At 46.8% G+C, this 24,064-nt stretch overlaps 1 long non-coding RNA gene across 1 annotated transcript; it reads right to left on the bottom strand.

Moving 5' to 3' along the window:
- Positions 1-4,211: 4,211 nt before the first annotated feature.
- Positions 4,212-22,698, bottom strand: LOC135920655 (uncharacterized). The gene is made up of 4 exons (XR_010570285.1): positions 22,574-22,698; positions 21,897-21,944; positions 14,286-14,321; positions 4,212-5,013 (listed from the first exon to the last, which is right to left on the bottom strand). It is a non-coding gene; the product is annotated as an uncharacterized lncRNA (long non-coding RNA).
- Positions 22,699-24,064: the final 1,366 nt, after the last annotated feature.

The raw sequence follows: 24,064 nt of genomic DNA, 5'->3' as shown, positions 1-24,064 counted from the left end.
ATGAAAATGTTCAACCAGTACCAACTCGCCCAAATGTCGATCCTTCTATAAAAATTATGTCGCCTGCATTCTTATAATACCTGTGTCATTGGGTCACAGAGGTACCTAGAGGGAGGCAGCAGAAACAGGTCCTTTGGCACGTGTTGTGCACACCATGGCAGTGATTCCACTTGTGACTGCAACGGCCCACCAAGACAGCAACACTTGGCGAAAGAAGAAAACAACGCGGTGAGCAAGTGCGGCTACAGATACATTCCCTTGTTATCACTAAAGGAAACTTCTTGGAGCCTCAACCGCATGCCTTAGGCTCGATACATGGTGTCAGAAGTGTAGCTCGCTCACGGGTCATGTTTATTACTCTGAAGCTATCACCGGAGGAAGCTAACCACTATGACGTTTTCATTAAAATTTTTGAAAACTAATGCTTGCTTAAGTGTATAGAAACATCCGAGCGACACGTGTTTCGCTCGCGTCGTCAGGCACACGGAGAGCCATTCCAACAGTGCTTTCAGGATTCGCAACTAAAAGCAAGAGCGTGCAATTTCGGGGATTTACGAAATTCCATGCTGCGGGATCAAATTGTCTATGGTATTTGCAGTACTTCCCTGCGAGAAAGACTTATTCGAAAGAAAGACCTGACCCTGGCCACAGCAGTCTTGTCCACGCAAGCTCTCGCCTACGTTCCTTCTTCTCCTTTGTAAGCGCTACGCAGAAATTGACGTACTGAAATACCGAATGAACTCGAAAAGAAACGCGTTGGCGGTGGTGAGTTTCGAACCTATGACTCCACGCTCAGAAGCCGAGTGTCAACCAGAAACTGCTACATAGCAGGCCTGCTTGTTTACTGTGCTTTATGACATCATCCTGCTTGAACCAAAATTTCAAATTGTCAAAGCAGTACTGATGAAAGTGTTCACGTCAAAATCACCGCAGCTTACAGGGGAGCGCCTCTATTAGAATATATGGCAGTCGGCAAGGTAGCATGAAGTCAAAGATCGAAGTGCACTGGACTTGTGCTATCTAGGAAGCGTTGACCAAGAGTTTCAACATACTCCTTTGCCCGCGAGGAGTTCATCACTCATGGATCCACTCAGCGGCGTGTAATTGGAAATAATACTTTCGCATTCCCAACTTATGTGTTCAGGTGAGTGAGCGAGTCATTGAGAGAGACAACTTTATGTGGAATCGTTGCTCCCCTACGGCCTGAAGTCGTTGCTCCCCTACGGCGTCCATGAATTGCTAGACTATCCAAAGTTTGTCTTCGAGATCTGAGCTGAGCAGCACGGCCGACAACCACGGCCGCAGATTTTCTGGAGAGCCTGCCATTTCTATCTTAATATATTTTGCAATCAATTTTATCAGCTTGTGCGGTTTCTGTAGTCTCGATTTTAAAGTAGGGCGTGTTTTATTAGAATGACTTTGTTATACACGCAGAATTTATTGCTCACCCAAATTGATGTCTAATGTCACAGACACCCGAGCCCGTGAGTGAGCTAGAGCAAATAAAGGACGCGCTCTTTCTGGCCGTCCTTGTGGAACAACCTCAATGCCAATCTTCTCAGTACATAAGCATTATGAGTGAGCTGATAACGTTAACAATCATCCACTACAGACTACGGTACTTTCAGGAGTAGCACATAGATCTTCCTACTCTGAACAAAGTTGCATGATAATACCACAAAGCAAAGTACGGCTGCTTTAAATCAACCATTGTAAAACGTTTCTCTTCTGTTAAGTTTGATAATCTGCACGCCGCAACTAATAGATCAATTGCGCTACAGAGTGTTTCAGCAAAGTTAGCCCAAACCTTAAAAAATTGTTGCGTGAATTACAAAAATACAACAAACTTACTATTGTCCACTGCCCCATTTTGCAACTTAGCTCTTTTACTATGAGTTCAGGTCATCAACGACAAATAAAGAGCCCTAAAATCATGGATATAGGCGCACATTATTCAATTTTCAAGGTATATAGCCTATTGAGAAATATTCCAATAATTTGGTTCCGTGATAATAACACCTGTGGCTAAATGTTCCAGGATGCACGTAAAGCACGTGGTATTTCAAATGTACCACGTGACAACGCACTTAAACACAGCGATTTTAGTGCCCTAAAAGTCGTGGCAACGAAACATATAAAAATTGAATTAGGGGGTTTTACGTGCTAAAACCCCTGTCTAATTATGAGGCACGCCGTAGTAGTGGACTTCAGAAATTTGAACCACCTGTGGTTCTATAACCTGCTGCTAAATCTTAGTACATGGGTGTTTTCGGCACCATTGAAATGCGGCCGCGGTGGCAGGGATTCGATCTCACGACTTTGTGCTTAGCAGCCAAACACTATAGCCACTAAGCAATCATGGTGGGTTAACGAAAAATTGGCACCGAATTGTGTGTCGTCAGCATGAATACGTCGCAAGAAAAACAATGATAGGCGATAGGTCCGCCCGTACTCTCTAATTCATCGCCGTCTACCTCCAAAACACCATGGTCCTTATCAAAGGTTTAAAGAAATGCCATACGTGATTTATCGCGTATAACATCACCTTGACCGATAAGATCTAGGTAAAAGTGAAAGCGAAGACTTTTGTATTCCATCCATTTTCATTGTTCCAAATCTCTTCTTGTCTTCGGTCTGCGTGTCACATCGATCATTCGTTCATGGCATGTTCGAGGGCACTAATGCCGGTGTGCGTGAGCGCGTGTTCACGTGGTACGTTTAAATCTCGCACGCTTTCTTTCCAGAGAAGAAAAATGAAAACCACAGCCACTATCAAGTTGGACAGAAATTATATGAATATTTCTTAAAAGGCTGTACATCTATATATATTTCGTGCTTGATTCAATGCTTCAAAAGCTGGTTATATAATTGTCAATTCATTGCATCAGCTAACATTAATATGCTTTGAGTTGCTGAATAGGACGGCGCAGAGCAATATTAGGTTGGTCGCATTCAGGAAGCACCCATGAGTATTTTCTAAAGTGTGACACTTAACTGAGGCGCTGCATACTCTAGCGTGCCACCAATTCTCATTGCAGAATATGATGTATATGAAGCCAACAGCCACGTAATGTTTGCCGAATCCGGTGAAGGAGTCAGGATGTATTTTATTTTTAATGGTGCCACACTCTCCGTAAATACCACGTCGTAAATACGTCAGCCCACGTTTTCATCACTGCATGGTGAGCGCACGCCGTCGAATGTTTTCACTCTCGATGACGATTGCTGAAAGTTGAGAGCGTGTGGGTCCGGCATCTGGCCGCGGTGTGGAACCTTCTGAGCGGCTGAGAGCTTGGTGAAGAGGACGCCCGGCGGCAGACACAAGGAAACCAATCAGGGCTCGTCCCGGTGATGCGCGCTAACGCATGTAATTAGAGGCCGAGAGAAAGAACATGCTTTGCGCAAGAAAGCTTCTGCGCTCTGCCCATGTGCGTCATGTGGGCACGGGGGCGGCGGTTGCAGGAGAATGGCCAATGGCCGCGACATGCGAGAGCGTCGAAGGGAAGACGCGGGAATGCACCTCGATTCCCACAAATTATAATTGATACTGAAAAATGTGCAAATAAAATAATTTACTAAATGTTTGCTCAGAATTCACTAAAAGTAAATGAATTCCCTAAAGTGTTTCAATGATACATCGAGTTTCTAAACTTTCCATTTGATCTACTCTAAGAAACTGACTCTTAGATATAGAAACGAAATTACGCTTTGGAATAATAGGTACTTAATAAACGAACGCTTACAAATTAAGAAAAATGAACCTAAATTTTCTGTCCGTAATTTTTAATGAAAAGATTTTTGTGATTTGACGTCTGTATTATTGATTGAAGGCGCCTATGTTTTGTTTTCATCTCTCAAATGTAAGGCTCCACCTCTAGTCATAAGAGAATTAGCATTGCATTGCTTTTGCGTATTTAAAAAGTATCACTTCGAAGAAACAGTCAACAGTTTTAGATATGGCAGCGTATTGCGCGGCACCAACAGGGACGCGAGAAACAACAAAAACATTACTTGGACTTACTGCCACTTTATTGAGCCTAAGTTCTTTCATATGAACAAGCAATAGGAAGGCAAACGCATGCCTTAATTCATACTCCTTAAAATCAGCAATGGTTTGCAGATTTCAGCGTTCTCTAATACTAAAGCACTAAGTATTTCAAAACATTTTACTTGTTTCAGTCAGAAATGTGCAACTGTGTGTACAAGGAAAGCAGCCAACGAAGATGTTTCGGTGTTGACTGAGTAATTAATATGCCATTGAAGCTCTCGTAAGTTAGCATTTACACCTTTTTTTCGAATCGAAAACATCTATTTATGCTCTTTAAAAGGCAAGAACCTTTATGACATATACGCAACTGTGGGGCAGGAATTGTAGGCATCGATATTTGACGGCATCTGGAAATGTGTGAACTCAAAATTTCATTAGCTAGTTTAGTAGCTAAATAGCGAAATATAGCTGCGATAAAGTTAATATTTCAGCTGAATGAATGCTTTACTGCATACATCGACCGAGAAAGGTTATGCTGCATTGATTTAGAAGTCTTGTCATGGGTTACTGCACTTCGCTTGGCTAGAACAAGTGAACGCGGAAGCATAATAACCTAATCTGCCACCGATCTGCAATGGGGCCTCATTCGAGAAAAAATGATGTGGTTTGATTTCAAAGGTTAGCCAGGGAGTGCTGGGCTTCGCTTTTCTAGAAAATATCTGGGCAAAAGGAGAACAAGGTAATATTTCACCAATCTTCAATTAATTCCACTAAAGTTGTTTAGTTGTGAACTGCAGATATAGATAGTATTAAATTTAGATGAGCAAGTAAAGAGTGGAGCCTTCGTTCTAACATTGGACAACAGAGCACTCGATGTTTAGTAGTCTTTCCAAGCCGCAGATCAACGGTGAAACAGCCGTAGCACTTCCGCTGCCACGGATCGAGTAAACAATGCCGACCAAATCACAACCCAGTTGCTTTACAATTTCGCTCGGTGCGGTGTCGAGAACGTACCTCACCAGGCACTGAAAGGAACATGCGGGTAGAATTAGACGCACCATAACTTAAAACAGCGTGCACAGAATAAAGACAGCCAGAAAAACTGAAATCAACACAAAGCTAAAACGTGCACTGAAATTTCTTCCACACGAAAACTTGAAAACTTGTGTAAAGCACTGACGACGTTTAGAACGAGTGAGATAGATACTTGATCTCTGGGCTATCATCTATGATGTAGAATCGCTTCATGCGTCCCTGTTATTGTGTGATCAGAGAACGTTAACCAGAAAGCTAGCACGTTTCTCTAGAACCGAGAACGCGTCTTCAGAGAGTGACAACAGGCTGGAGCCAGTAGCATCAAGCGGGTTGATTCACTGCTTTTCGTGTGCGAAAGCAATTGCGTTTCAAGTGAAGTTGACGCTAATTTTACTAGTGATGCTCAAGATAAATGCAGTTCTTTTAACGTCATCGATGCTTCAACTGCGCAGGCCAACCTCGTGTCAGGAGAGAGGGTCCATAGTGATAGCCTGTATGCTTAGCATATGTGCCATAAAATTAATATGAAAATAAACGTTCTGAGGTCATATTTGCCTAAGAAGTTCTACCAAAATTATACGACCCAGTGTTTATCATAACTAATGTTGTGCTAAATACTTGGAACGTTCTCTTTGTGTAATCACCGTTATCTTTCATGAACTCTAAACCGCTGTTTGAGACAAAGCTATTGCCACAAAAAGAAAGATGCTACGCCTTAACGTTTCTAAAAAAAATAACTCAGTTTATATTACTTTAATGCAAAATAAATTTCTTCGCACTCAATGAATGATGTTTCTTGTACTACTCCGCATACATTACCATATCAAGACATTGTTTTCTTACCACAGCGCCCATGCTTAATCCTAGTGAAACTGGTTTGCTTGCTTCACTAAACATGACTGTTTGTTTCATTACTTTCACTCTACTTCTTCACGTGGGTTTTTAACATGTTCTCAAGCACATCCTCGGTAGAGCTAGCGGAACATAAAGTTGATAGTTACTTTAGCACACGTTAACGAGGATCAACGTGAAAGCCTGCCTGCTCACGAGACATTGATAACATTACCTGACAATTGCATTCTAAGGCATTGTTACTTCCCATTGGTTTCTCCAACCAAAGGTCGTGGATGCCTGTGCTTTAACTCTACCTTAATTTCTGTGGCTTAATTAACTTTGCCCTAATTAACATCGAAGGTGGCAGGTTCGACTCCCACGAAAAGTCTGAGTTTCGGGTCCTTAATTACATATATCTCAATTACCTGTGATTTAATTACTTCGCCTTAATTAACACCGAATGTTCCACTCTCGTCCTCGACGTGGCCAATTGGAATCATACATAGAGATATGGCCGGTTCGTCCATATCTCCCCGTGGGGTCGTTGATTCGATTGCCTTGTTAAGGTTCGCCTTAATTAACGCCGAAGGTTGAGCGTTCGACTCCCACCAAAGGTCATGGGTTCCACACTCGTTCTTCACTATGTCAACTGGAATCCAACTTTGAGATATCGCCGGTTCCTTTGTATCTCCAAGTGCGTTCGACTTCCACCAAAGCACAGCAGTACGAATGCTTTATGTAACCTCAATCTTAATTTTCTCTGCCCTAATTCACTTCGCATTAACGCGAAATGTAATGATATCGACTCCCACCAAAGCTCGATGGTTCCACTAGAGCTTCTTGGTTCGACTCTCGACTTTCACAAAGTGAACTGAGATCCTACTCGGAGATATGGTCAGTTCGCCCATGTCTCAAAGCGGATTGGACGCCGACCAAATGTCGTGCGTTCGATTCTCGACGTTCGCGATAGCAATTGAAATCCAACTTGTAGGTATGGTCAGTTCGTTCTAAGTGGCTTCGACCCCCCTAAAGGTCGTGGGTTCAAGTAGTAACCTCTACCATAATTAGCTGTGCCTAATTAGGTTGCCTCAACAACACAGGTCGTGCTGCCGCCTATTTTTCGCCTCAGCTTCCTGTTTTCTTGAAAGAAAATTGACGGCCTATTTCACCTTAATCAACACCAAATGTCGTGGACTCGGCTCCCACCAAAAGTGGAGTGTTCGAGTCCTTATAAATGTTGGTGGAATAACGCCATACGACGTAACGCCAGACATTGGATGGTTCGTCCCATGAGCCGTCTCAGGCTTTCGCCTTAATAAAACTCTGCGAGTTGTTAAAGGTCACCCCCCCAACCATTATGACAATAACCTCACGCTTATTAAAGTCGAAAATTTTCTACCATCTGCTGAACCGTCTATAGATGTCAGATCCAAATAAATTTAGAAAATACTGACTTTATGCTGGGGAGGAAGAAGAAGAGGCCGAGGAGTGCGGATGTTTTCATGTCGGCTCCGGCTTTCTCAAATGTTATCGCAGATTTCTCTGTGCTTAGCGACCTAAAGTTTTCACCAAACGATTCTTGAAGTTCGCCGGACTTTGTGGACACCTCGCTTTCAGGTGGGACATTCCATTTTCCTGGGAACCGCACCTTTTCTCCACCCGCCACGTCGCCGCCGCGCTAAGCCTAGCTGGCCGGTCGTTCAGCCTCCGACTGCACCGACTGGGTCTCGGCGGCGTGTCGCGCCTCGGCGCGCGGCGTTTACATCTCCTACCAGAGTGATCCCGCACCTCTGTCTTCGCTATGGAGATCCAGGTCGCCGGCCAGGATATTTCGCCAGAAGAAGTGACCGCCCAGTCTGGCTGGGTCACTGCACGATCCCGCCGCTCAAAACGCGGCACGGACAACTTGATCCCGGCCGATGGATCATCTCAAGCCACAAGTAGCCGGCCCCGCTCTCGGGCGAGGCAGCCCGTTAAAGCTCAAGTTTTGAAGGCGGGCCGCATGCCGCCGCTTCCGACGGAGGACATCAAGATTGTCATCCGCCCCAAGGGCGCCCTTCATATAGCCAAGATCGGCAGTCCCGTGGTAACCACCGCCATTCTCCGAGCAGCGAACCTCACGGACGAAGAAAGCTCAGAAGACACTGTCTGCCCGAATACGCAACAAAACATCGTTGTCGTCAGTACACCTCGCCCGGACCATGCAGACCGGTACGCTCGCATCCGCTCTATCCATGTGAACGGCGTCAACCACGAGGTCAATGCATACGAAACCGCAGCTGAGCACACGACGAAGGGGGTCATCCGTGGGATCCCACTCACGGAGACTCCCCAGCAGATCCACAACAAAATTGTCACTGCCCGAAACCCGACAGCCTTGGCAGCCAAGCGCATCGCTTCAACTACAACAGTGATCATTGCTTTTGACGGACTGGATGTGCCTTATCAGGTCCGCTACGGTTCCACGTTACTCCCATGTTCGCTATATCGGAAGCAAATTGACATTTGTTACCAGTGTGGCCGCCTCGGACACCGTATGGACGTTTGTCCCTACCCAAATAACAAGATATGCCGGGGCTGCGGTGTCCGCAACCCCCCCGCCGACCATAACTGTAACCCTAAGTGCTCGCTCTGTGGTGGTCCCCATCTTACCGCGGACAAAAGCTGTGCCGCTCGATATAAAACCCCGTACGTCATCCGCAAGCGTATCGGAGAACGACGAACAACCAGCCAAGCCACCTATAAACAAGTCGGCCCCTCCACCCTCAGCACCAGAACCAGGCCACGCTCCCGCACACCGTCAAGGGGGAGCCGTTCCCGCTCCAGAACTCCATCTCGATCCAGGTAACAACGCTCAAGATCCCGGTCTGCATCGGCTTCACGCATCACATCTACCAACAGCAAGGCGAGCTTCGCAGACGCTCTCATGGGCACCTCGCGAGAGGGTCGTAAGATCGACAACACACAAGTCATCTACCCTCCTCTTTCACCAGAAAACCCAGAAATAGCTCAGCTTAAGCGCGAGAACGCCATCCTACGCGATCTCCTAACTAAACTCTCGCAGGAGGTTAGAGACCTCAAACAGTCCCAAACACCAGCCCCTACACCTATCGCACAGAACGTCCCTGCCCCTAGTCAGGAGGCCCCCTCGACTCCCGCCCCCAAGAAGAGAGCCCTGCAAGATGGAGCCACGGGCCAGGTCCGCTCTGAAGTTAAAGACATGCTCATCTCACTTCAAACATCTATTAGCACTTTCCAACATGCACTGGACTCCACCCAGCAAGCCTTCATTGGTATTGTCCAACGCGTGACCAACCTGGAAACTCATATTCTCACGCCTCCTAGCCATGCCGCCCCCGTCTGCGACCCTTCCGGGACGCCGATGGCGACATCCACCATCTCCCACCATGGCTCACACTAATCAAGACGCCCTCATTTGGCAGTGGAACTGCCGAGGCTTTCATCATAAACAACCAGTACTCAATCAATACCTACGCCAACATACCCGCCGCCCGGATGCTATCCTACTTCAAGAAACCGACAACGCCCCGACCACGCTCCCCGGTTATCAAACCTTTTATACCAACCACCCTCGTCGCCGGGTCTCCACCCTAGTACGGCGTCGTATTCCTGCTATTGAACACGATCTCAATAGTCCTCACATCGAACATCTATTCCTTGAATTAATTCCCAATCGTAAACGGAAAGAATGCATCTTCCTTCTGAACATTTACAATAGCCCCAAGGATAAAGCAAGGTGTCGCTTCCTCACCCTCTTTAAGAAGGCTCTTCACGTAGCTGGAGCGCACCCCCTACTCATCGGCGGTGATTTCAACCTCGCCCATACAGGCTGGGGCTACGTTCGCACGGAAGCTGCAGCTCGCAACCTCTGGCAAGATTACCACGACTTAGGCCTTACGCTCATCACGGATCCCTCCTTTCCTACACGCCTCGGTACCTCCACTACCCGGGACTCTACCCCCGACCTCACCTTCATCAAACATATCACCAATGCACACTGGACCAATACCCAGCAAGACCTGGGCAGCGACCATTATATCCTTACTCTCTCTTTACCCCAACTCGCTGCCGCCCCTGCCCCCACTAAAGAATTCACCATTACCGACTGGGATGTTTTTCGAAAAATACGCATAGGTTCTACCTCAGCAGAAGGCATTACCGACATTAACACCTGGATGCAAGCGCTACGCACTGATGTTCAAACGGCCACTCGGGTGGTAACTACAGATGCCTCAGTTGAACGCATGGATAGCCGCCTCGCCCATCTTCTGGAGGCTAAAGCCTCCATCCTAGCTCGATGGAAGGGGCAGCGCCTAAACCGTCGCCTCAGAAGCAAGATCTCCAAACTGAACACAGCCATTGAGGAGCATTGTCAAATCCTCCGCCGGCAACAATGGACTGAGCTGTGTAACACGGTGGATGGACAACTTCATCGCCCTTCCTCGTGGCAACTCCTCAAACATCTGCTTGATAATACCACCACCCGCACCACCCAACAGGATCGGCTGCAGAAGCTCCTTTATACGGAGACCCTTAAGCAAGGTCCACAACAGGTGCTTGACTACCTCTGCACCAGATATATCTCCAGGGGACAAGTCAGTCCACACAGCAATTACATCGGTAGCCCCAACCCTACACTAGACGCCGATTTCAGCGTATCTGAAATACACGCCGCTCTACGCAAGCTTAACGGTCGTTCTGCTCCAGGGCCAGACGGGGTCACTAACAAAAGCCTTCGCAATCTCGATGACGAGTCCGTGTCCCATCTGACTGACTACATCAACGTTTGCTGGCGCAGTGGTGCCCTTCCAGCCGCCTGGAAGACTGCCAACGTTATCTTAATCCCAAAGCCTGGCAAACCATCTAGCCTCAATAACTTACGGCCCATCTCCCTCACTTCATGCGTAGTCAAGGTGATGGAACACGCCTTCTTAGCACGCATCAACAGTCACCTCGAGGACAACTCTCTCTATCCCCACACCATCATTGGATTTCGCCCTCACCTTTCTACTCAAGACGCTATGTTGCAGCTCAAACATCAAGTGCTCAACGATCGTTCCCGTAACATGAAAGCCATTCTCGGACTCGACCTCACTCAAGCCTTTGATAACATTTCCCATGCAGCTATCCTTGACCAGGTCTCCAACCTCCAGCTGGGAGAGCGAGCCTACAATTACATCCGTAACTTTCTCTCCAATCGCACGGCTACCCTCTCGGCCGGGGATTTGCGATCAGACCAGCTTCCCCTTGGCAGCAAAGGCACCCCGCAAGGTTCAGTTATCTCTCCCATGCTCTTTAGCTTAGTCATGATTGGCCTTGACAAGCAACTACAGCAAGTCGACAATATCAACCATACCATCTACGCCGACGACATCACCATCTGGTGGTACCGAGGCAGTGATGGTCAAGTGGAATCAGCCCTCCAAACGGCGATTGACACGGTTGAAGCCTATCTCCAAGGGACTGGACTGCGCTGTTCGCCGGCTAAATCGGAGCTTCTGCTATACAAGCCCATTCAGCGGGGTCGCCCTCCCAAACACCAATCTGATCACCGACCCTGTGACGCCATCACCCTACGCCTTCAAGATGGCAGTCCTATCCCACACGTCCCTAGTATCCGGGTTCTCGGTCTCACCATCTCTACCAACGGCTCCAACGCCTTAGCTCTCAACAAGATCTGTGCCCAATCTCAGAACACCCTACGACTTCTTAACCGTATATCTAACCCTCGAGGAGGACTCAAAGAAGAAAGCCTTCTCCGACTCGTCCAATCCTTCGTCATATGCCACATTACCTACGTTGCTGCGTACCTCAACTGGTACCGGGCTGAGCAGAACAAGCTCGACACCCTCATACGAGGGGTCTACAAGCAAGCACTTGGTCTCCCACATTGCACCAGCACTGAACTCTTCAACCAACTGGGAGTTCACAACAACCTTTCCGAACTCATTGAAGCCCAACAACGCTCTCAGCTTGAACGGCTCACCCATACTGAAACGGGGCGCTTTATTCTGTCCACGCTTGGCTTCACCTACCATCAGCAACAGGGCCCCAAACAACCGATCCCGACCGACATCCGTAGCTGGATCTACATAGACCCTATCCCTAGAAATATGCACCCTGAATATAACAGGGCCCGGCGCCAAGCTCGGGCCGGAGCTATCATAAAAGCCCTTGCCAACGTACCTGGCGTCACATTTGTTGATGCAGCCCGATACTCCCATGGCACACCATTTGTGGCCGTTGCCACACGCGATGGAGCCCTACACCATGCCTGCAGCGTCACTACCCCCACTGCAGAGACGGCTGAAGAAGTGGCCATCGCCCTGGCCACTTTAGATCCCACCTGTCACACCATAGTGTGTGACTCTCGTTCAGCCGTTACTAACTACAGCAAAGGGCGTATTTCTCCCCAAGCTCTTCGCATCCTCTGCCAGGCACCACACTCTAAAGACAGCATAATCTCCCTAACATGGATCCTGGCCCATGCGGGCCCTGTCCACCCACACCTCCCCAATCTCAACGAGGTCACCCACTCCATTGCGCGAGGCCTAGTCAACCGCGCCGGAGTCACTGGAGATGAGTTGGACACCAGGGACAGTCTGACAACTTATAACGATCTCGTTAAGGCCTTTTACCTGAGTCGCCGAATCTTCCCCCCGCCTCACCCAAAGTTCAGCCGGGCGCAGGCTACCACCCTGCGTCTACTACAAACAAACACGTACCCTTCACCCGCCCGCCTCCACCTTATACTTCCGGACGTCTACACTACCCCCAACTGTCGGTGCTGTGGAATTCACCCGGCTACGCTTCCGCATATGCTATGGGAGTGCCCGGCACAGTACGCACAGACCAACACCACGACTCTCTCGTCGAGGTTGCATGAGGCTCTGCGGAGCTCCGCCCTCGATGACCAAACCTGGGCGACCCAGCACGCCCGCGAGGCGGCGGCGAGGCAAGCCCTCGACGTCCCTTCGTGGGAGGCGTAGGCCCGGCCATCATAAAGTGCTGGTTCTACAATAAAAGTTTATTCCTCCTCCTCCTGACTTTATGCTGATTCTTCTTTTACTGAACACATTGTAAAGGCAAGTCGAATGACCTGATTGCCTAAATGAATATGCTATTTACAAATAATCATTACCTAAAATATGTGAATAATCCGGATGCAGTGGTTGTAACCAATCGCAGGGATCAGCCTTTCGATTATTTCAACTTTCGCCAATGTAGCGTACAACCAAACGCTCTTACAATAAAACTGCGTGTAAAAAAACTTACGATTGTAGGTTGTTGTCCGAAATAACGCTTAATTCGCTACAAATATGCATATCTGCATTTCGCTGTCATGTACATGGAGCAACTGGCGAACGTTTTATTAAATTTACATGCATACTGAACATTCAGTTCATAAATTCTTATCGTTCCATATGAAGTATACAGTCATTCTACGCAGTTTGTAGGTTGTTCTCGTAAGCTTGTTTCTCTTGGAGACGAAGCCCCTGATGTGGCGCATTGTTGATATATCTCCACTGCAGGTGAAGATGGAGAAAACTGCGCTGACAATTCGTAGATAAGTGCCTTGGTGGAACGTCTGTGTTTTGCACGTGGCGTCATTGCGGCGCCACCTAATACACACTCGGGAATTAAAGGCTAACGTTTCCACTGTTTAGTTTCACATCGTTACAGCGTTTCTCACTGTTTTCATAGTGCGGTTTCGCTAATTACAAACCTGAGGGTTCAGCAAACAGTCCTTAAAAACTAATTCTGTGACAATGCACATTAGATCGCGAAACTAATCATACATTTACGACTGCGAAAGTGCTCATACTCGTTTTATTCCCGATGTAACGAAACGTCCGCGCTGATGCAACTATTGAACGCCCTTTCTGTCCGTTGTGGATGTAAGAATCACAATCAATACCCGTGCTATATTTTTAAGTCGAGCCAATGCATATCAAAGATAACGCTGGCTGAAATGACCTAAATGCTGTTTTAAGTATTCGGCTCTTTCATGAATCATAAACTCTCCGTTCATATTGATTGTGCAAGTATTAGAGGTTGTCTCTCTACTACCTATGTATTCGAGCCGGAATTACGAGTTTAGTGCAATTGTCTTGTTCCTTGCTGTAGTCCGTCACATGGTATGCGCTGCCGGTAGCCTTCGTAATGTCTGTAAATGCAATAAATCCTGTGACAGACAGACTTATGGCAGAAACCTTAGTTTAAAAAAGTATAAACTTATTTAGAGTTATTTGGTCTTCGGCTCCCCACGTTTATGTCCTAGAGTTTACTGCTGAAATGAACATTGCGAAGCATACCACCATATACACACAGTCACTTCTCTTGTAAGTGTGAGCCAATTTGTCTGAACCAAAAGCAGAAGGAAAATCCACGTGGTGATTCTACTCACCGCCAATGTTTTCAAGAGTCCAACTATTACCGGCTCCTAAAAGGAAAAAAAGGAAGAGTAGTGATGGCGCTGCCTCCATCAGATCATAATTTGAGGGATGGCAACATTCACGTGATTTGCATTACCATAACGGAGAGCAGAACATTTCTCGCGATACTTAAGTATTTTAAGCTTGCTCCACAAGACGCACTTGCGGCCTCTCAAATGCGGGTGTCCTTTTAGAAGGCAGTTCTTAGGCGCACGTTCATGCGGCGAGCATCGACCTCAGCGTAAGAGAACGAAAGATCACAGCGAAAGATGAAAGCGAACGTGGATGCACGTGGGGGATGAAAGACGTGAGGAAGAAAGCGTAGAGGAGGGTGCAGCACAAGCAGGAGGCGGATAGCGGAGGAGGGTATTGCGAAAACTGTGAGGTGGGAAGTGGAGTGCCGGGATGGAGGAAGGAAAAAAAAATTGGAGGTAGCGTCACGTGTTTCCGCTAGCCTTGGCAAGCCAACCTCCTCTGAAGCCGCCCTCCCACTCGCCGGAGCCTTGTACGCGGTGCCTTTCGGGTAGGAATATGCGCACATTGTTGCCGGACCATTCTTGTTGGTTTTGTACGTGGTAACGCCTAGTGGCTCAGTGGTGCCTGCCGTCAAAAGCAGGGAGACGCTTAGGAAGTACAACGCGTGGGTTTCTGCTACTACGGGCATCGTTGTACGCTTCAAAGGCGTTGCCTTGAAATGTGGAGAAAGACTGGCGAGCCAGACCCGTGACTACATAAGCTTCAAAGCGTCACTTGCCCTTACCACCGCAGTTAGTCGGCGGTCTCACCTCGGAAACCGTGTAGAGTATGCCGGCCCAAGCATGGTCTATTGTTTCGTCAAATCAGCTGATGTGTGCCTGAAACTGTGGCCCGTATTTTGTTGGTAATTTTGCATCCGCTGCCAGTCACCTATATAGGATGAGACAAGATCTCTCGCGGGGTAGATATTTGTCATGTGTTTGCTAAGTAAAAGGTTCTGCTGTGCGTCTTTCGTTGTAGAAGAAATAAATAGCATTACCCTGCAATATAAATGCCGAAGTCGTCGCCCTTTCTTGAGATTTAAGTGCACTATTTTGTAAGATTGTGTGGCGCGACGTTCTTGCGCTGTTGGGACATGCCTGTTGAGTTCTCGTCGTACTGTTGAGAGGCAGAAAGCATTGAGCCGAACGACAGCGTCGACTGGGACCGTCTGCCATAGCAGTGAGCCGGCAGAGCCTCAAATGTGGTCGGAGTCCCCGGCGCGCCCGGCCATCATTGGGTACACAATTGAACGAATTTTTTTCACATGGAAAAGCAGTCGCTGTGGACCCTAGACGCTCGCTTGAGCACCTGCAGATATTTGCAGTGGTGAAAGACATGATATTGTTTCCCAGAAGACACCCGCAAACACGACAAATGGCCGTCGGAAGGGCGGCTTGGTTGCATTCACAGGTCTGCACGGCGAAAGGTTTCCTTGTTTCCTTGAAACCACCCCGAGACGCGACCAGCCTTGCTTGAGGTGGTCGCTGCGGGTTGTTGGGCATAATGCCGATGCCTTCGTTCGCTACTCCATTGGCGCCTGTCTGCTGCTCGCTTAAGCGGTGAGCCGTATGGTACTTCGATTGTTTACCTGACTGACATAACACAGACTCGACTGCTTCACACACTTGGATTTCTTCACTCAACCTCTGCGTTCGTTTTCCACCCCGACTATGTCCACACACTCCAAACGCACCGCAGCAGACGCAACCAAAGCAAGCAAGCTAAAACTACCCCTTTCCTGTCACCTGAGGGCCTATTTCCCATCATCCCATTCCTCTAAATTTTTTGATGACTTGGCTTGAAGATTGCCAGGTGACGCACCCCCCTAGTATTTTCCTTCCTGCATGAGTGCCGGCACGACAAGGCATGCGGCCAGTGCGGAAACAATGCGCTGGCGTGTGTTTCGGACCCACTGCGCATGCTCTGCTTAGCCTGTGGTGGTGCCGCCGCCGCTAGGGGATGCGCGCCACTCGTTCGCGTGTTCGTTCTTTCTTTCTGAACGATGAGCGAGGCGACCCGTGCGAATAGTTCGTCAGCCGCTGCTGTTAAACTAGCTGCCCGAGCAGAGGCTCAGTGCCGGCGCCAAGAGAACCTTGTCTTTCTGAAATAATTTTTTTTGCTAATAATTTGTGGTGAACTTCAAACACCTCAAAAGCTGCGCTTAGAATTTGTATTAGATCGTAATTGCGGATGCAATGTTTAAGTGGTCAATATGTATAGCTTTTCCTAGGTTCATTTTGGACGAAATGGAAAAATCATGAACAAAGTTGTTTATTCGAAAAATGTTTATAAAACAAAGAGGTATGCAGGTGTTCCTCTTTGTACGTAAAATAACAAAAAAATACAGAACGATAAATAGAATTGTGTGAGTACTCCGTATCTATTTTGGTTATGCCTGCAAGTTGTGAGGACTATCCTCGAGATTTTCAAGTTACACAGATGCAAGATCTAATACTCAGAGCATGAACGTAAGTTATTTTAACATATAGTATGATCTAGTATAAGGTTTCTTAAAGAGGTCAACGTCGTTTAAATAGGACACGCGGTAATATTAGCCTACGAATTTTGCAAAATTTGGTTTATCACCGCACCTATAAAAATAATCATAGGAAATGACAATGCAGTTTCATAGTCTATCATGGCCAGTTCTCTTCATTTTTGAGGTTGCGATTTGAAACGTTCTACGCTTATCTGAAATAAAAGTTCTAAAATATTACAAGATTTACTCACAGTTTCTCCCCACATATATGTTTCCTTACGCGTTTAACTAATCGTGACGACGAAGAACCTTGCTTGGGTAAGTTCAGAGAGACAACACAATGGCTGAATATAAAACAGCCATCCTAACCACCCTCAGAAAACCTCTGTCTTTATTTATTTGCAATTTCGGATAAATGTATAGTGAGAAGGACCAGGGCAGGCGCACAAGACAATTGCGTAGGGGCACTCCAAATATGTATTCCGCTGTTCGCTTGTTTACTGCTTCTTATTTTTTGTTATTACTATACAGTCTGTCAGTAGGAGAGGAACGCGATTGTTTAAAGGAGACAAGTCCGGATGCCGTACCAACCACCTATCGGCTCCTTAAAGTGTTTCAATCACGATCAGTATTTGTAAGCGTTGGACCCACCACGGTGACGTCACTGGGTGTATTGTACTGCTCTTCCCGGGAGCACCAGATCGAATGCCGGCCACGGCGGCCGCACTTATATTGGGGCTAAATTGAAAGCGCCAGTGTGGATCGGTGCACGTTAAGGAAGCCGAGGTTATCGAAATTACTCCGGAGTCTCGAATATATATGGCCTATCTCATAATCATGCCGTGGTTTTGGCATGTAAAACACCAACCTTCATTTTAAATGTAGGGTGTGTGATCTTTAGCCTTCTGATCAAAGCCCTTTCATTTTAAATGTTGCTTCCTTTGGTGATGACCTTAACCAGCCCATTGAACGCGTCTGATATTAGAGGTGCGAATATTGTCCAAGTAAACCATATGATGCGTGCTACGGTAGGCGTAGTTACGCTATGGCGCCGAGAAGTGGGTGCTTTAAAGTATACCATCCGATGGAGTCAGCGTGGCCGGCGGCGTTCGCGTGTTTTGTCACACTTGGCATTGCAATATAATATATCCTATATCAAGCGAGATCCGTTAGACCATGTAGATTGCGTCGCGCGCTGCCATGGCAGGATGGCAATAAAATCTAGAATGCTCTACCAGCAACATGTTGGCCTACACTTCGGTTCACTGAGAGGAGCGTTGTGACTTCGTGTCTTCGCCAAAACAAAAGTGTACCATTCGCCCAAACGGCGAAGCCCTAACGGTGAGAGCAAGGTTTGGACTTGCGCTTGAACTTCACAGAGAGTGTTATAACCAAACGCGCACGCAACATACACGGGCCTGTGATGACACCAGGCTGGTGCCACTAGGCTGCCCGTAAGATAGCTGTGCCAGTAAAATTGCGTCACGTCCAGAATTCAGCACTGATGCTGTTGCGCACTTTCGATATTTAATATTCTGCGAAGACTTAAGACTGAAGGCACGCGGGGTGAATTCAATGTTTCATGACATTTGTTTGCAGGCTGCCATTCTGAGAGTTCTCATTTAGTTAGGAGTGTCAACGACGAGGAGGACGTTCGCCATCTCCCTACGAGTGCCCCAGACACGCGACGTGAAGACCGTATCTAGAAGAAGGGCTACGCTCCACTGATCCGCACCAAACTTTCTCAATCGAAGAATTACTGGGCCCTTGGTCATCGAAAATAACCGAGGAAAAATATAGAACGCACTCGAACGTTTTCACTAAGATACAGGTATCCTTGACAAGTACTAATTATCGCACTGAATAAACACGCACTATAGGGTACCACTTGCCTTCATTATTCGTAATTATTAACGCTTGTATATTACGTGTCATACTCTTTTATATTCTGTGTTGAAACTCAGTATTGACTGTCATATCCTGTGCGTCTATTATTTAAACTCTGTAATTTCTCATCTGTTCATATGCTTATCGCTGTCTACATCGCGGCCGCTTGGGCGAATTTGTTTGCGACTTTGTTTACAAACTCACTGAGGTGAGACATGCCTTGGCATTTTATATTTTTGTGTTCCTGCATGTATCAGACTGCGTGCTGTGAATTTCTGACTCTGTGACGTTCTTACTTTTCCTTTTCCTATAACATATTTTTTATCTGTATTGTTATTTATGCTATGAGAAAAGGAACAGCCGCCATGATTATAAGGTGACTACATCTTTTTTTTTCTTATTTCAATAATAAAAAAGGTATAACATGGTAAGAAGAAATTTAGTGATTGAATCGGACCGCAATATAACCTGCATGTAAGTCATGGCCGAGCATGCATCATATAGTACCGTAAATGTAGGCAGGGCCTCATGGCAAAGCCGGCGCTGACGGCGACGACGACGGCAAACATTCACATCGAGTTTCCATATAACTTGTATCCCAATAAAAAGTTTGCTACACCCAGCTGATCGTCGTGGTGGTGCAGGCCACGTTAAAGGCACCAAAGTACATGCAGGCCAAATTTTCGGCTATCCTGGGTTCGGCGAGTTAACGTATCCTACTTCGCAAACCACTACCAAGCACCCTTGAAGCACCGAACTATGCGCGCGCCTTGAAACCATCCTAAAAAAATATGTGCAACATGTAGAGAATGTCGCGACGCTCAGCTTTTCTGAACATAGAAGTGCTAAGTGCCACACAGTAGCAAAGAGAAAAAAATAACGCACTTTCGTCCGAAAGGCGAAGCATCGTTTGCAATATAAAATTAGTAGACAGCTATACGAAGTAATGGTACTAGTTTGTACAGCCATATAAACTTGGAAGCAGTCACTTACTAACGGAACTGACAAGCATGGGGTCAGCGCACACAGGTACATATGACCATATCACGCGGGAGGCCTCGCTGTCCAAACGCTGGTGTGAACAAGCGCGGAAGCAGCAGCGAGCGAAATTACCTTCGCGCTGTCTATCGCTTCTACAGAAACTGAGTGGCAAGAAGACAGCAGGCATAAAGGTATGAGCTATATGCAAATCCCTTTTAAGATGCGGCGCACACGATCAAGCACGGTCGCGTAAAGTACAAAGTTGCTTTACAAAGTACAAAGAACAAAGAAGCCGCCCCCGTCTGCCGCGCTGCGTTCCCTTTGGCATGCGAGACTTAGCCACGATCATCAGTTCCCTTCTCGCCTGGTCGCGAAATACGCAGTTGCTGCCTGAACACAACACCGAACCCGCTCTTTCCCTCCCATATCCTCCTGCGTTTTGTGCGACAGAAGACTGCTTTCCGCTTTCGTCCCTCACGCGTGCCAGATTGAGCAGCTATTAGCGCCTCCCCTGACGTGCTTTCACTCGTAACTACAGCATACAGCGCGCGGCGACGGTGTTATCGCCTATGGACTTCATACGAAACATCACTGCGACGGTGACAGCAACGACAAAAATGCGCCCTGAGTGCCCACATAACTGCTATTGCAATAAAAAGAATAAACACTACTGCGCTTTTCTCAGACGTTTTCTTGTAACGTCTCCCGTCAGAACGCAGCTGGGTCTTGCGCACGACCTCATTAGAATGAAGGCATACGTGAAGGCGCAGATATAGACTGGTGTTTTCAGCGTGGCAGGCAGTGGGCAGCGAAGTCAGCTACGTAACACCGGCGATGCCAGGATCGCCAAAAATATGACGTCTGCATACGGGCCTCTGCATAGGCCCGTATGAGCGCTACGATAACCTGTTGCCGCAGCGCTTGACCCCTCCCTCATATGCTTCCGTGCGTGGCGAGTGAACCCTTCTCGGTTTGTCGAAGGCGCTATACGCGCGGCAAGCTTTCTGTGGCTATCAAGGGAAAGCTACAGAAACAAAGTGCCCAAAAGTGAGAGCGCCCTTGAAGAGAGTCCCGTGTTTTAATTCCCATTCGCTTAGGCTGGCGAAGAAAAAATATAAACACTTTATTACCAACAGGTAAATAAGACGGAACACACCGATGAATGTAAAAGCTACCTTTTTTTTTGGCTAAAGTTGCGCATTGGGCTTGTTGGTGTATCATGATGCACCAAGAGTGCGTGCTGTGTTCTTCTCTTGTGATGTTTATGTTGCGCTACGCCTTTTGCCTCCATTGTTTTTCTGCTTTTCCCTTACGCGTCTGGACAAACGCGTAGCCGTCGCACGTGGAAGCTGCGTCGATTGAGCGTCGGTACCTAACAACCAAAACCTCTGTCCAACGCAGGCGGACTACTTGGCGCGGTCACACATGTGCAGAAGCTCCGCCCACCTAGCTTTCCCCTCATAGCCACAGAAAGTTGTCCGCGAGTATACCTAGCATTGAGTTCATCGGTACTGAAGGCCACTCTGTTTCCGGCCCGCCAAGCTAGGACTGAATGCACTCTGACGTGGCAGTTCCGGGATTACGTTGTGAGATAGGAAAACTATTTCCGCGCCAGACACGTGAAAGCGTAGCGGATACTGCCAGCCTCGCTAACTGTGCCACTTCATGCCGGCGTAGCTTAACTGCACCCTGCGTGATGCGCGTCTACCTAAAGCAAATTTTAATGTCAGAGGTGTATGGATAATCTTTAGTTGTTAAATTCATTATTTATTCTGGTCGCAGCGAGTTTCGCTTTACCATGGCGGCTCAACAACGTTCCTTCTGTAAGCTTTAAGTTTTAAGACATTCGTTTGAGCTCCAGGATAATACACTTCATGTTTGAGTCAGTGATTCCGTTACGTTTTACAACAAAACTTGACGTCGACAATGGCTTGACGTGATTTCAGAGAAGAGTTTCATTACCATCTCTTAGAACATGAAGCAGAGCCTGCGAAGCATTGCGGTGATGATTTGCACAAACGCCTACACATTCATGCCTATTTCTTATAGGCGGTGTCACAGTGTTTCATGCCACGGAAATCGTTTCTGCCTTTGAGCCTGTCTTATCATTTTCTGTATTTGATCTACTTGGATCTGTAACTTGACCTGCAGTGTGAAATAAATAAAATCGAAGATGTTAGTTCTACGGTAAAGAGAACACAAATTGAATGGTACTCACGTCCAATGGTGTGTTGTTGATGCAAATGACACGACTTGAATTCAAGCACTGTAAAAGGAAGGCAACGCAAAACACTATTATTAAGCTCGCAATGGTCCTTTAACTTCTTAACAGTCTCTGGGGATTATTATCTTTGGAAACTAGTGCTGCTGGGATAACAAAAAATTACATATAACTTCAGGTTCGCATAAAGAGGAAAGGGTTTCATGGGCGGCGTGATTCTCAAGGCATGTAGCATACGGTCGATAATGTTACATAATTATTTTGGTTATCCTACAGTAGTAATCAGTTTCCAGCTAACTAGAGGTTACTTAAGGTCGCCATAAGATAACCCCTTGTCGCTTGTATGGGGCTCATGCGTCATATTTTTTTGTCTAGCCTAGATTTGTTTGCAAGCAAATACAAGCCCATTTTGGTCTGCGACCTTCAGCCTGATATGCCTCGTAGTAGCATCCACTATCCCAGTGAACGTAGCCAATATGTTCCTACTGTAAATACGTAGCGCCATTGTTTTTTTGCAAAACGTTATCTGCTCTGAAATTGCGGCGGCAACAATGTTTAAAGGCAGATCTCTGTCCAGTGAAGGATATCAACATATACTTAGGTAGAAAGACGGTACTTAGCTGAATTCATCGTAATACTTCCCATTGCATGGCGTGAGAAAGAAAAACTCTCACCGTTGCGATAAAGGTGGTGGTTGGCAGGCTGATGGCGATTGGCTCACTGCACACTGCGTCTACATCGAATTGGAGCTCATCACAGGAGAGGTTTACGATTCCACCAGTAAGTGGGCCAAGGAGCCTGTTGATGCCTTTGCAGGCATCCGTAAGTAATGGTAACAAAACACCTGTTGGAATGCAGGAAAGTATGTTCGTTAGGCTCCTCACATTGGTGCCACACGTAGGCTTGGTCGAGAAAACCAGAAGGGTGCATGGTGCAAAATAGAGTGCCCGGTATAAAAGGACCAATATCACCTGGTTTTGATTCTTACCATGTTCAGTCGAATTAAATGGCACTTAAGTGCCGTCGCAAATATGATATCGAATAAACGACAAAAGTAAAAGGGAAAGCAACCACTCTTTGTATGGAAGTGCAGGAGGGTAGAGAATGTTTCTGAGCAAGAGGGTATCGGTGCAATTGTTTTGTAGCACAATGTGTAGCCGGTGCTATAGTAGCCAATAAGTGTTTTTCACATATGTATGAAATAGGGATGCTTTCACTTTTTTTTCGGATTCCCCGGCCTAGCGTGGCAGTACTTGGCAAATCTTCGGGGATAATAGAAAATGCCTCATTTTACTTGTAAAACACGTGCAACGTGAAATGGGTACTCCTGTTTTAAACTTTCTAGAGACCAAAATGTGTTAGTTTTGCCCGATAACTGCCACCCACTCGAGAAATAGGAGCACACATTTAATTTTACTACTGACGACGGGTGATAGTACGAACCAGTAAGACTCGACAGGCCTCCGAATAGAACACGTTAGCCATGTCCCATGCTAAGTTTTAATCTGCTGAACACGCGCCCGTGCTGGCACGTGCCGAGCGCATGCACCTCCAGACTCTGGTGAGAATTGCAGCGTACGCTATTTTATTAAATGCTGCTGCCGCTACAGAGCCACCCCGCCTCTCCCGCCGAACCTCCCCTTCTGTCGGATTTTCCTACAGAGAAGGAGACTTTTGGGCAATACCACGTTACCGAACTTTTTACAAACTGCGATCTTTCAATTACAGTCTCGCGTTAATCCTCATTAAATACAAGGATATAGAGAAGCCCACGCTAGCACTACTAAGTCAACTCTTTTTTTAAATCATACCTGCGACTATTGTCGTGAAGTTACATAAATTAACAATTCCTATTTTGTTTATTTGTACTTCACGTTATAGTGTTTTTGATTGTAACATCTTTTCCTGGTGTACTATATGTGTATGGGAGTATGCATATGTGAATTCATATATGCATGTATATATAAACATATGTTATTTCCCCCTTTTTTTCATTGTTTTTCATATTTTTGTATATAAACAACTTTTTCGACAAGCACGTCGAGGTCAAGCCCTGCCTGAAATATGGTGCCTGGGCCTCTGTCAAGCTGCAGACCGCAACCTTTAGCCCTGTCAACCACAAAACTTGTTTTGTAAATAAAGAATGTGAATTTGAATTTGAATCC

This window comes from Dermacentor albipictus, chromosome 8 (assembly GCF_038994185.2).
Source record: "Dermacentor albipictus isolate Rhodes 1998 colony chromosome 8, USDA_Dalb.pri_finalv2, whole genome shotgun sequence".
NCBI lineage: Eukaryota > Metazoa > Arthropoda > Arachnida > Ixodida > Ixodidae > Dermacentor > Dermacentor albipictus.
This window is presented reverse-complemented; position numbering and strand designations above follow the sequence as displayed.